Here is a 13402-nt window from a genome sequence, read left to right on the forward strand (position 1 = left end):
TGAACTAACCTAAGGGGTATTCCACACCACAGAACTTTATGCCCAGTATATAAACTGGTGGGAATTACCTGGAAGTGTGGTCAGTCTGGGTTCAGGAAGGGGGTCTGGCATTGGTCAGTGGGGGGTGAGTGATTGCACTGTGCATCACTAGTTTGTTGCCTTTTTATTATCATAATTTACCATTATTATTGTATTTTACTTAATTTTCAATTCTTGAATTGTTCTTATCTCAACATAGCAGTTGTACTTCAGTTCTTCTTGTTCTACTGGGGGAGGATGTGGAGAGAAGGGAGAAAGTCAACGAGTGGCTGAGTGGTGCTGTATTTCCATCTGGGCTTAAACCATGGCAAAGCACCTCTCCTACAAAGAGGAGGCTGAAATAGTTTGGGCTCTTCAGCTTGCAGAAGGGAAGGCTTCAGGGAGACCTCATACCAACTTCCAGTACCTAAAAAGGGTTTACAAAAAGGAAGGAGAGAGACTTTTTATATGGGCAGGTAGTGCCAGCACAAGGGACAAACAAAATTCAGTTTTAAACTGAAAGAGGGCAGGTTTAGATTAGATGTTAGGAAGAAATTCTTTACTCAGAGGGTGGTAAAGCACTGGAACAGGTTCCCAAAGAGGTTGTGGATGCCCCATCCCTCCATTCCAGAAAGTGTTCCAGGCCAGGCTGGATGATGGTCTGAGCAACCTGATCTAGTGAGTGGATCCCTGCCCATGGCAGGGGGTTTGGAACTAGATGATTTGTAAGGTTCTTCCAACACAAACAATTCTATGATTCTATATACCCATGATACTGTCACAAACTACCTGCAAGCAAGAGGTCTAAGAGCGCTTTTGGGAACAGCCACTCACAAGTGCTCTGCTTTGCATTTGGACCAACCTGCTCAAGGCAGCTGGTACATGTTAAACTTGCACTTTAAAACCCCTTGCCAAAATTCCCCCAGCCTGGTAGACAAGCCCTAAAGTGTTAAATGGCTCAATGCAGAACAGAGAGAAAGTAGAAGCAGACCCAAGCTGACCCCAAATTCCATCCCCAAGCCCTCCTATCCTGTGGCTGGGTGAAGCCCAGCCCTGTGCCGCCAGCTTGCTGATCTGCCTCCTGCTCCACACCAGGCACAGAGCACCTCACAGTCCTCTGCAGGCTCCTGTGCCTCTTCCTTGCCTTGTATGGAGATCCTCTGCACAAGGGAACTTGTCTTGTTTGTGCTTCTCTGGTCTTTTTCTCTCTCTCTCTATCTGACTTCTGAGAGAGAGAGGTGCTGGCCAAAGCTGAACACACCATTCCAGGAGAGGAAATACCATTATACTGGCATCATGAGTGAGAGGGATCCTAGTGCTGTATTAAAATGAAGCATGAGCCCGGGTACATCTGGGTTCTGTTCTCAGTCATGCTCCAGGTTTTCTCTGAAGTCTAGCCTACTTACTTGGAGGCGCTATGTCACAGCCTCTTTCCCTGTGAAAATAGCTGTAATATTTTCCCTGCATCTTAAAAATATTGGGGTTGTGAAAGACTTGGGTACTTAAGTGAAGACATAATTAAAAATGCAAGATAGGGTGGATTAATTACACCCCAAGCTTCTGGTAGCAGAAGCCAAATATCTCATTCTGTGTTTTTATAAGGAAGAAATATGCATTTGAGCCATGCTGGGTCATCAGGCTCTGCTCCCCAGTGCTGATGCATGGGGGCTGAAGCAGGGCTGGAGCTGGGAAAGCTGTGGTGGGGAGAGCAGGGGTGGGAGATCCCCCCAGACCCGTGCTGGGGTTGCTGGTGCTGCTGCTGTGATTTGGTTAAACATGAGGGTCTGATTTGCCAAGCTGCTGAATGCTGCAGCTGCTGAGAGAGTAGGGCGCTGACTCCAGCTGGGTTTTATAACCAGCTCAGCACCAAAGAGCCCTGCTCTGGTGTATGGGGCAGCTTTGGGTTTTTTGTTAGTAGCCATGCATGGCCATCATGCTCTCTCCATGTATAGATGAGTGTGCATGACTGCAACATGCATGCCCTTCTTGGCCCCATGGGGAAGGATGAACCCAGTCGCAGATTTGGCATGTTGGGGTTAACTGCCGACTCACTGGCAGCCAGCGCAGCTCCAGCCCTGGTTCTTGTTTTGAGTAAAGAGAACAAAAAAAACCCAACCCTCTTTGATTTTTTCCCTGTAATAGCAGCTGATCTGGATTGGATTTTATCCAAGTCTTCATGTGATTATATGGCCCAGTCCCCATAAAGCTATTTTAAAAAAAGATGAGACCCTTTAAATATTGTAAAAACACTGTAAAAAGGCCTGCTTAAATTGTAATAAATACTGAACTGTTGCCAGGGATTTTGGTATTTGAGCAAAAATTCAAATCCCATTACAAAATTTGTTACATTATTGAGCAGTTAAAAGGATCTTTAGTTAAATAATCAAAAATCCCCCAGTTTTACTGTTTTGATAGTGAGCTGTGAAGCAAAAATAAAACAAAATATGCCAGTGTATAAGCAGTGGAGCAGAGTTCCTACAGGAGGGAAAAGCCCACAAGCAGACTGATGGCGGTGGTGTGTCTCTCTCTTGTATAAACATGACAATTTACAGAAAAGAGAGGATAGGAGAGCTCACTTGTGGTGTGTGTAAGAATTGGTGGAGCAGCAAAGCCCTTATTTTCTCTGGATAATTTTTTCCTAAGTGAGCAAATGCCTGCTATAGAAATTTCAAATATTTTCCAAGCAAGGTTCCAAGTAGAGAGTGTTCACTTGCATATCTGAGAAATCACTTAAACTTCAAACTTCACAAACAGATGTCAGTGTTTTGAAGCTGCATGACATTATTAAAGATGCAGGTGGCCCATTGGCACTACTGACTTAACTCTGGGCAGCGATGGGCAGTGCCTGAGGGTTCAGTATCTCATCACTCTTCCCAGAACTCTGGTCATGCTCAATGACAAAAAACAGGCTAAGATGAACTATAAATCTAAAAATACATATTTTTAGTAAAAATTATGTGTGAAGTCTAATTAAAAAAAATATAATAATATTGATGTTACTGGTGTGTATGTCATTTTTCATGTGTAACAGGAAACACACCAAATCTTTCATGTCAGCTTAGGCCAAACCCAGCAGACTGTGAAACTCTAGAGAAGAAAGGGATTTAAAAATTGCAGTTTTGTCTCCAGCCTCCTGTTTTCTTCCTGCTCTCAGATTTCCCCAGGTGTCTTCTCATTTTCATCAGCTTCCAGCCGCTAGGACCTTGATATCTAATAGGTTTTGAGAGTGCATTGAGTCTAAAAGACTAGTGCTCAATGACCAAAACATGCCTGATTAAGATTGCCTTGCAGGGGCTTGTCTTTACACCTGGCCCAATCCTGCAATGTGTCCAGCACCCTCAGCTCCCCTCTCACTGACACTGCTGCAGTGGCTCTAAGGATCACAGCACAGTTTGGGTTGGAAGGACCTTTGGAGATCAACTAGTCCAACCCTTGTGCCATGGGCAGGGGCATCTTTCACCAGATCAGTTGCTCAAAGCCTCATCCAGCCTGGCTTTGCACACTTCCAGGGACAGGACATCCACAGCTTTTCTGGGCAACTTGCTCCACCCACATCATAGGATGTTTCATCTTGATGTCCAGCCTAAATCTCCGTCTCACTGTTCAAAACTGCTGCCCCTTGTGCAGTCACTACAGGTCTCTCTTCTCTAGTGGCAGCAGCTTGCTTTTGGCTGCCCCTCCACCACACTGGGAAAGGAACCATTGCAGAACTTAATGTCCAAAGTAGCATTAATTCCTTTCTCTTGGGCCTCCGGAGCACCTACCAACAAGGCTGCATTCCTGATCCCCCAGTCAGTGACGCTCTGATGGAGGAGGGCTGCGGGAGAAGTTCTGTACAATCCCTACACATGTGGTTACACTTAAAACAACTTCTGGTGCCTCTAAAACAAGACTTGCTGGGGTGATGGGTTGGTTTGGATTTTTTTTTTTTGTTTGTTTTCTTTGGGTTTTTGTTTGTTTGTTTTGTTTTTTGTTTTTTTTTTAAAGTGTGAGTCCTTTATGCCACAGGTACAAACATTTGCAAGGCAGCAGAGGCTGCAGTGGGACCATGCCTGTGTGGCTTGTCCTGTGTGTCTAGTAGCTACAAGTACCTGTAGATAGCTGCTTGTCCTCTGCTGCCTGCTCAGGACACTGCTGCTTGGCCTGCAAGTGAAGGTGGCCCAAAAGGGAGAAATGAGTGTGTGTGTGCTGGGCCAGCTTCACACCAGGTGACACCTAAAGGACTGGAAATTTTTTAACTAAGGAGGCACTTTCCTTAGAATATTTTTTTTGTCAGGCTTTCAGGCCAATGGAACTGGAAGGGATTGCTGCAGGAATAATGCCAGGAGAAGCTCTGGAAAGCACACTCAGGTTCCATAGATTTAATATGAATCTTCTCAAACTGTATGAGTTTGGCAAGTTGAGTTTCCAAGTTCATCTGGCTGAGATGCTGACGAATCAAAGAGAGAAATCTCCTTTTCACTTGGGTCCAGGTGGAGCAAGATAACTTGTTCTGGCAGCCTTTCAGTGTCGCAGAGATCTGCAGTGATGTATGCTGAAGTGTGTGCCCATACCCTCTGGAGCAGAATTCAGCAGAATTCATCATACAAGCAATAAACTTGTACAGCCTAAACCACGCCCAGAACAAGACAGAGCTTTTCCAGTTCTTACTATAGCCTTCAGCAGTTCCAGTTCAGCCAGCTGATTCAATAAAGGACTTCAATGTATGTTCTGCTTCCAAAAAACCAGATTTCTCTTTATTGTCCAAAAAACATCAATCAACTTAGGGGGAAAAAAGTTTGCAAATATGATTGCTTCCTTCAAACTGTGTTAGGCTGCTTTCCTGCTCAGCTGCCACCACTTTGAAATGTACACGTGAGTATTTAACATGCTAATTAAATGCCTTGTGTCACACATTCTCTGCCCCCTTTCAGCACTTATTTGAGAGCTCTCCAAGGAGCTGGTGTCCATGTCTGCACTGGAGCAGCACCATTGCCCACGCCACCACCAACCTCAGGACAATGAGCACCAAACCCCAGTCACTGTCACCACCAGGTCCCCTAGGCTTCCCTAAGATATGTCTGGTGCAGCAGAAAATGAGAACTGAAGTAGAAACATGAACACTTTGCTTTTCTTCGGGGAAACACAGTTCCTCGGCAGTATCATGGAAAAGTAGTTCATGTGTAGGATACTCAGAAATGCTGAGCAGCTCTTTCACACAAAATAGAATATTATAATGATTTATTACATGAGAAACCTTTCGATTATATTTCATGAGCTTCCATTATATTGGTTTAATAGAAGAGAGACAGTGCTCATGAAAGTAATTTCCAGGATTAAACTTGAAACATTATTACACATATTTGGGGGTAGAAAAGTCTCATCTGTGGGCACTGCATGTATTTTTCAAAATGTGAAAGTATGAAGATCCTTTTATAGTGAGGAAGGTGACAGACAGCAATAGTATGGTTTTCCAAACTGTAATTTCAGTTCTGATCAAAGCTTATTTTCAGGCTGTGCATTATTTCTGTGAGCAGTCTTGCATATAAGAAACACCTTAGATAAGGTTTGGAAGCAACTAGGTAAAGAACAACTGAGTTTGTAGTAACTGCTTACCCAATTCTTCAGTCTGAAAATAAGGGAAGGAAGGGTTTTGTCCCAGAGATGCTGAGTGACAGCGTTGTTGTGCTTGGCTTTCAGATCACCTCGGGCTTCTCTCAGAACAATTTATTTTCCTCTTTACTGTGTATTTATTAAATGGTTTGTGTGATGAATTATAAAACCTGGAAACACAGCAGAAAAATCCATTTTCCTCATGTTTCACCAATCACCAGCAACACAAAAGCTTTGGCACGGCTCATCAGCAGAGCACAGGTGAGTGTCAGACATGTTTCCTTCCCAACTCACACAAGAAAACTCACTGAAATGTTCATGTGCTTGTGTTAGACCATCAGCCTGACAACTCTGCTTAATGACAGGAGTTTAACATAATTTAAAGCTACTTGGATCACTTATCTCATAATAAAGGAAGTTGTGGGCTTTTTCTACTTTCCCAACTCCCACCCATTTCGTTGTCCACTGATGTCAATAGCAATGAGTATCCTGGGTGTGCAGCGGCAAGTCTGACATTTTAATGAGCCAAAATAGAGGGTCTGAGCAGTACTGAACACCCTGGCCTCTATAGATTACACAGATTTAGAGGAATGGGAGAGGAAGAGAGAGTGGGAAAAAAAAGGCCTTTTCTGCCTAGCTTTATACTGACTGAAATGGAGAGAGTAACCAGTAGGTGATAGGATTGCATCCAAGTCCTGATTTTTTTCCTTTAAAATGCCTGTATAAGAGAAAGCCTGCAAAGGGTCTGAATAAACATGAAGTGAAAAATTGTGCCTCGCTTCTACTGTGAAGAAAAATTAACAGTTGAATAGGAGAGCCCCTTCCCTGGTTTGAGTGTCACTGCAATCCCTGGAATTAATTACAGCTTGGTCACCAGGTACCTGGCCAACAAACATTCCCAATATTTTGTATGGTAATTTCCACAAAGATTGCAGAGTGGGACGAAGTCACCTCATCAATGCCAGCGCGCTGCTAGTAACACAGGTGATAGCTGACTGCAGTTAACTATCCCTTTTTATGCCCTCTGGGCCATCCTCCACAAAATCCACACAAAGCAGGATGTCACACCTCCTTTGTTGTACAAGGAAGGAAAGTTCCAGACTATGATGAGCAATGTTCTTCACCACTGTGGAAAGAGTCTTGTTACCTATTTTTGTACTCGGCTTTCTTCTGGTCGGGATTTTGAGCAAGGTGATGAATGTTTTTCTTTTCTACAGAACAACAAGCCTCACAGCAAAAGACCTGAAGGTAAAGGACCTGCCTTATCCACTTTGCTGAACTGCCCCAACAGCACATGGCATTGTTTTCTTTTTCTACCTGGAGCAGTTTTGTGTACACTGATCAGATTTCCACCCCTCCTTTGGGAGACTCTACCACCTTCTATTGCTTTGTACCTGTGTCGTTGCATAAAACACGTTTTCCCTATGTATCCCATTATATCTGATCTTATCCCACATGAACCGCGCTTGGTGTTTATAGCCTTCAAATACTTGCAGAGGGTTATCATATCCTCCTCCTTTAGTCACTATTTGGAAAAGTTGTTTGTGCTGAATTCTTTCAGGCTTTCCTCATCCAGCTGTTCCCTCCCACCTCTCATCTGACGTGATGTTCTCTGAAAGCCTTCAGCCCGTCTGCATCACCCCAGGCCTGGGGTGGCCTGCTGCAGCCTCAGCACACCCCACTCTGTGCTGAAATACCTCAGTGGGCAGCCCCAAATCACATGGGCCTGTCCTGGCCCATGGTGCAACAGTGGATGCTAATCAACATTCCTGCTTTCCAGGTTCCTCTGTCCTATTGAGCAGAGTGTTTCAGACTATTTTCCCCAAATGCATTAACTTTGGTTTTCCCATGCACAGTCTAATTTGGTTATTTCCTGCACATATTTCCAACCTCTCCAGTTTCCCCCATATTATTGCTACATCCTCCCTCATTTGCTTTTGACGGCTTGGGCCAAATTACAGCGAAAGCAGGTATGAGCCAGGATGTGTATCCAGGCTCTCTGCCAGCTATTTTGCAAAGAAATCACCCAGGCCACAAGATCCTGCCTCTCACAAGTCACGGTGACAAACTGTGAGTTAGCAGATAGCTTTGCTTTTTCCAGCCCACCTGGTTACATGGGCAGGATCAGCAGCAGTTGCCAGCTGACCCATGTGGTCACAGGGGCTTGAAGATTTCCATCTCCTACAGTGACTTGCAAGGTGCCCTCAGGTCCTCAAGGGAAATCATCAGATATATTATTTCCAAGCAATTGAGGTAAGACACAAAAATGGATGTGTCTTGATTTTCAGATGCCAAGTGCTTATAGCTTCAATCAGGGATTTTGTGGCCACTGTGCTACCTAAGGCATGAAGTTTTGCGCATGATCTGACCAAGAGTGGAAAGGTTCACCACCTCTGAATTTCACCTTTTGCTTTTGTGTAGGTGAATGAATCTTAGCAATCTGGGAATTGTTTGCATACCTGAGTGCACGTGTGTGTGTATATTTTAGTTTTGGAGGCAGAGACCAGGCAGAAGAACATTAGTATTCCCTGAGAGCACAGGGACTGAAGGAGTGATGACAAGGGTCACTGGAAGTCTGTGGCCTTACTTGGGAATGGGGTGGCCTGTGCTTTAGCCAGCAAGCTGCTGCATATTTTCCCTCTTCAGAAATAGCCTGAAATCATCTCACACCTACATAAGCTGCTTTCCAGGAGGTGTCCTGCTTTTCTGAATCCAACCATTTAATCAACCCGGGCTTTATTTCTGTTTTAGTTCTTTATGTAAAGTTACTCCTGGTTCATGAACCGTTTCAGCAGCTGTTCATGGCCTTTTATCATTGCACTGCTCAAATTCCTTGGGGCTTTTCCCACTCAATGACTGAGGCATCATGTCTGCTAGTGCAAACTGAGTGTTCCTAACTTCACCGCCTCAGCTTTTAGAAAAGGGATTCTGTAGGGTTCGCTTGCCCGGGAAGTCTGCCCAGCCCTCCCCCAGAACGCTGGCTCCATGGCTCAGAGGTGCAGCCACGGGCGCTCAGCTCCGGCGCCGCCGGCTGACACCTCCTGCAGCCGTGGGTCTCTCACGGTGAGGTGAACACCGCCTCTGGTGAGCGGCTGGCACAGCGCGGGGGGAACGGGACGGAGGGCAAAAGGTTGCGAGAGAGGTTTCCCCTTTGGAGCGGAGCGGCGAGAGAATGCACAACACCCAGTCTGCGGTCTTCCAGGGAGATTTATTAAGGGTCTTCGGGTGAGGGTCTGAGGGCGGCGAGAAGGCACGAAGAGACGACAACACAAGGGCTCAGGAAGTCTGGAGGCTGGGAGCCTCGAACAGACGGCGACACGGGACTTTAAGGGGGGGAAAACGGGGCGTGTCTAACCCCCAAGGGCCAGTTAGGAGAGGGTGAGGGGAGAAAGAAAGGGGTACAGGCCAATAGATTTATAATAGGGGAGGGTACAATTTTAAATGAACCAATCATATACAAAACTCAGGGGAACACGGGAGAAGCTTCTAGAAAACAATCCATATAAGAAAAGGGGGTGGGGGAGGGTGCAAGACTTATGATCTTGAAACTTGCAGCTATAGGCTGCTACAGGATTCTTTAGGACGAACCTGCTGACATTCCACTAGATCACGATACTGGGCAGGCAGGGTCAGCTCCATGGAGCAGCTGATGGGATGTGGCCCACAGACCCTTCAAACCCAGCACTGAAGTGCCTGCTAAGTGATACAGGATCACCTGCCCAACTTCCCCTGCATGAGCCCAGCTCCTTCCACTCTCACTGTGCCGCAGCAGACTGACATCAGATGGTCAGGAAGATGACCTGGAAGGTAATGACTCTAAAGCCTGTCAAGTCAGACATCATCCCCAAATCTCTCCTTAGTGGTGTTATGGGGCAAAGGCAAGATAGTGCAGTCTCCACCAGCCTAATCACAGGCAGATCTGGTGTTTCTTGTGCAAAGGACATTAGTGGAGACCCCTCTGCCTTGGGGTCCCCCAGGACTCCTTTACAGTCAGTGGTGTAAGGGAAAAACCTTTTGGACACAATTCACCTGACAATATTCCTGCTGACTTTTGGATGAGGTGACTCCAGTCCCAGAATCCAGCAGCTGAAACAAATACCGTTCTGCTGACTATAGATCTGAGCAGAGGTTATTTGATTTCCCAAACATTCCCTTAGCTGCTGTGTGGAGCCGTGAGGTGGATTCAGGTGCAAGATGCTCTGCAAGTGTGATGGCTGAAAATGGATAAAGGGAAGAGTGGCAGGGCACTGCAGTGGGCACAGTGACAAAGCCATTTATAGCTGCTCCCATGCCCTCCCTTAGCTCGCCTGTTCCTGGCCATCTCCTCTTGAGATTGAAGGCAGGAGCAAAAGCTGAGGAACTACTGGGACTTCAGCCTTTGTAATTGTTACAAAAAGCAAAGAAAGGGGGACTTTGAATGACGTAACTTTCTTGGCCCTCAAATTGTCCGTGCTTACCCAGCCCCAGAATCAGGAAAAACAGCCCAGAGGCATCCCAGCTGGTGGGCTGGGAAGCAGTGCAGGTCCCCTGATGTCAGTGCCGTGCTGTGCCCAAGCTAACAAACCCAAGGTTATTAGCTCAGGTGCAATGCCAGGCGAATGTGTCAGTACTGCCATCAGACCCACTGCTACGTCTGTGTGATACCAGGCTGCACCTCGTGTTGTTACCAACTCTCTGCACATGGGCAGCCCTGGGCAGCTGCCTGGCTTGGAGTGTGCAGGGCTCATAACCACTCCCTTGCTTCAGGCCAAATGTGCTAGACCTACCTCCCTCCCCATGAAAAAGTAATAGAAATGAGAGGGAAGAAAGTCCAAACTCGTTCTGGACGCTCATTTAGATCTACGCTTTGGAAGTGAGCAAGGAAACTACCAACAACCATGGACAAGCAATTCACCCTCACTCTACTAGTTCCCATGCCTTGGAAAAATGTCCTTTCCTCCTCACTTGATATTAGAGACTGCCTGACTCCTCCTAGGTATCCAATGTACCTTACAGGTTGAAATTGTGTGGTCCCAAGATGCTTTCAAGAGACATGAAGTATGCAGGTAACACACACTGTCACTGTGTAGTGGAGCAAGAAGGCTGCTGTTAGTCCATTTAGCCCATCCTAAGAGTGTTCCCATCACAAAGTAAAAAACACTTGAGCATTCAGCACATGAAGTCCTTAAAAATATTAGGGTTTTTTTTTGGGGGGGGTGGTGGGGGGAGGGTGGGAGAGGTGGTTTCTCTGCAAACTGTTGCACTGTGATCTGGCTGAATATTTCAGCAGCTGAATAAAAGCCCCTCTCCAACTCTTCTGCATCTGAGCACCCAAATAAGGGTGTGTGTATTCAGCACAAGCACAGCTTTAAACCCAAGCCCCAAACATGAGCAGGTGCTTCTCCCTCTCTTTTCGTCTGACCATAACTGATGCCTCCTGCCAATTTCAAAGGCAAGTGGATACAATGGTGATGGGGGCGAAGCAGCTGGAGGGGCGGCAGGAAGGGGCACAGAGAGGGCCCTGCTTGGCAAGGTGAGCTTTGCCCGCTGGGCTGGCAGGCAGCCCTGCCAGCTCTCTTTGTGTGGCTCTGAGAAGACGGGGGAAGGAAGAGCCAACAGCAAGTGTGTGAGTTCAAAGTGAAGCTACTGAGGCCAGCTGCAAGCTGCTGCTCCTCTAGTCAATGTACCAACTATTTTGCTGGAGTAGGGAAGAGCCACTAGAAGTGTGTGTGGGTTGGTGGAGCTGGAGGAGGGAGATGTGGATCTTCTTTACTGACACACAGCCATCACAAATTCCCTAGCATCTAGCATTTGGGATGTGCCTCCGTGCACAGCCACAGCCTGGCTGGCCCAAACTACTGGGTCTTAAGGGAGAGGGAAAGGGCAGCCATGCTCTCCATACTTACTCCAGAGCAGGGAATGCCACAAAACGCTGGGTGTGACAGGAAGTCATTCCCAAAGCTGCCACAAGAAACAGGACCTCAGCACAGGCTTGCTTAGACCAGCTCCCCGATTAATCAGCTGCCAGGAAAAATGCTCAGCCCCAAAACTGCCCCTGCTGAAGTGCTGGAAACAGCCTGGACTCAGTTCTGTTCCTCCTCCTTTGTGTCCAGTGCCATGGTCCCCAAGGGGCCACTACAGTTCTCACGGCCAAACTGTAGTTTTGCCCTTTCCATGTGCTTCTGGATGGAGGAATGAGGTTCATGCCAACCACAGCTCTCCTCCCCAGGCTGGGATCCGTCTACATGGGGAGGAGGTTGGGTCAGGACAGGTCTGACACCCCGGCGTGATATCAGGGGGGAAAATGCTGAGGGCTTTTGGTGAGGGGCTCGTGCCGCGGGGCAATGCCTTTCATACTGCAGTGCCAGAGTCACACGGCGGCCAGGCTCGGGCTGTGGCACTGCTCTGCCAGCCCGCCGGCTAGGGCCGCGCCAGGCACGGAGCCCAGTGCCCGCGGCCATGAGCTGCTACGGGGGAGGCTCCTTGGCAAGGCAGTGGCAGCCGGCAGCCCTTGTCTGCGCCGCTGCTTCGAGCCCCTCTGCAGAGCAGAGCTCTGACCGGGGCTGCCCACAGCAAGCTCGCCGGGCCGTGTGGCCATGGCCGGGGCTGCTCACAGCAAGCTCGCCGGGCCGTGTGGCCATGGCCGGGGCTGCTCACACGGGCTGGTCCCAGCAAGCTCGCCCGGCCCGTGAGGCCATGGCCGGGGCTGGTCATACCACGCTCGCCCGGGCCGTATGGCGATGGCCGGGGCTGCCTGGCCCCGCCGCGCACAGTGAGGGCAGTCCAGGCCCGCGGGCGGCGGCGCGGCGCCCCCTGCCGGCCGCGGGGCCACATAGCGGCGGCGCCCAGAGGGGAAGGGAGCAAAGAGGGAGCCAGGGAGAGCCGAGGCCGGGCTAAAGCGGCCCGCGGGGCTCAACGCCAGTCCCGAACTTGCTTCCAGGGCCCGTGGGGCAGTATGAGGGGAAAGGGCGGCCGGCAGGACTCAGCCAGAGCGAGCGGCTGGTCAGCCCTGAAGCACGGACCTCTGCGCTGCGGCTAGAGGCGCTCGGTCCGCCCGAGGGACGGGCGGCTGTCCCTGCCCTGCCTTGCACCGGAGCTTGTAAAGGCCTGGCCAGATGGGGACACCCGGTGAAGTGTCCCGCGGCAACACAACAACCTGCGTCCGGCTCAGGTCCGGCTGGAGGAGAGGGATGAGCCTCGAGGGGATGTTGCTGTCAGGCACTCAGGCACCGGGCAGCCCGGAGCGAGCAGAGGTGGAGCGGGGCAGCAGCACAGCCCTGCCGGTCTGTACCTGCGGGACCTGTGCGGTACCTGTGCGGGACCTGTGCGGGACCTGTGCGGTACCTGTGCGGGACCTGTGCGGGACCTGTGCGGTACCTGTGCGGGACCTGTGCGGTACCTGTGCAGTACCTGTGCGGGACCTGTGCGGGACCTGTGCGGGACCTGTGCGGGACCTGTGCGGTACCTGTGCGGTACCTGTGCGGCACAGCAGGCACAGCGGGCGCGCTGCTGGTAGTGCAGCACCCGTTCATCTGCCCAGACGTCTGCCCTAGCAAGATCCGACGGCCTTGATTCGTGATGCCGCGTGAACGTGGGACAAGGACAAGCTGCCATTAAATTCAAACAAAGCTGGCAGCCTTCAGCCACTCCGTAAGATAACATGAAAGGACTTTTGATCACTCTGTTCTGGAACTTTTTCAATTGGTTTTCCTCATCTCTTCCGTCCTAAGAAGGCTCAATCATTATCCCATCTACAGGACAGTTTCCTCATTAGCATACAGCCTCTGCCAGCCTTTCCTGGGCTCTGTCTGCT

The sequence above is a fragment of the Lichenostomus cassidix genome, chromosome 2, assembly GCF_008360975.1.
Source record: "Lichenostomus cassidix isolate B80296 chromosome 2, HeHo_3.0, whole genome shotgun sequence".
In the NCBI taxonomy this organism is placed as follows: Eukaryota; Metazoa; Chordata; class Aves; order Passeriformes; family Meliphagidae; genus Lichenostomus; species Lichenostomus cassidix.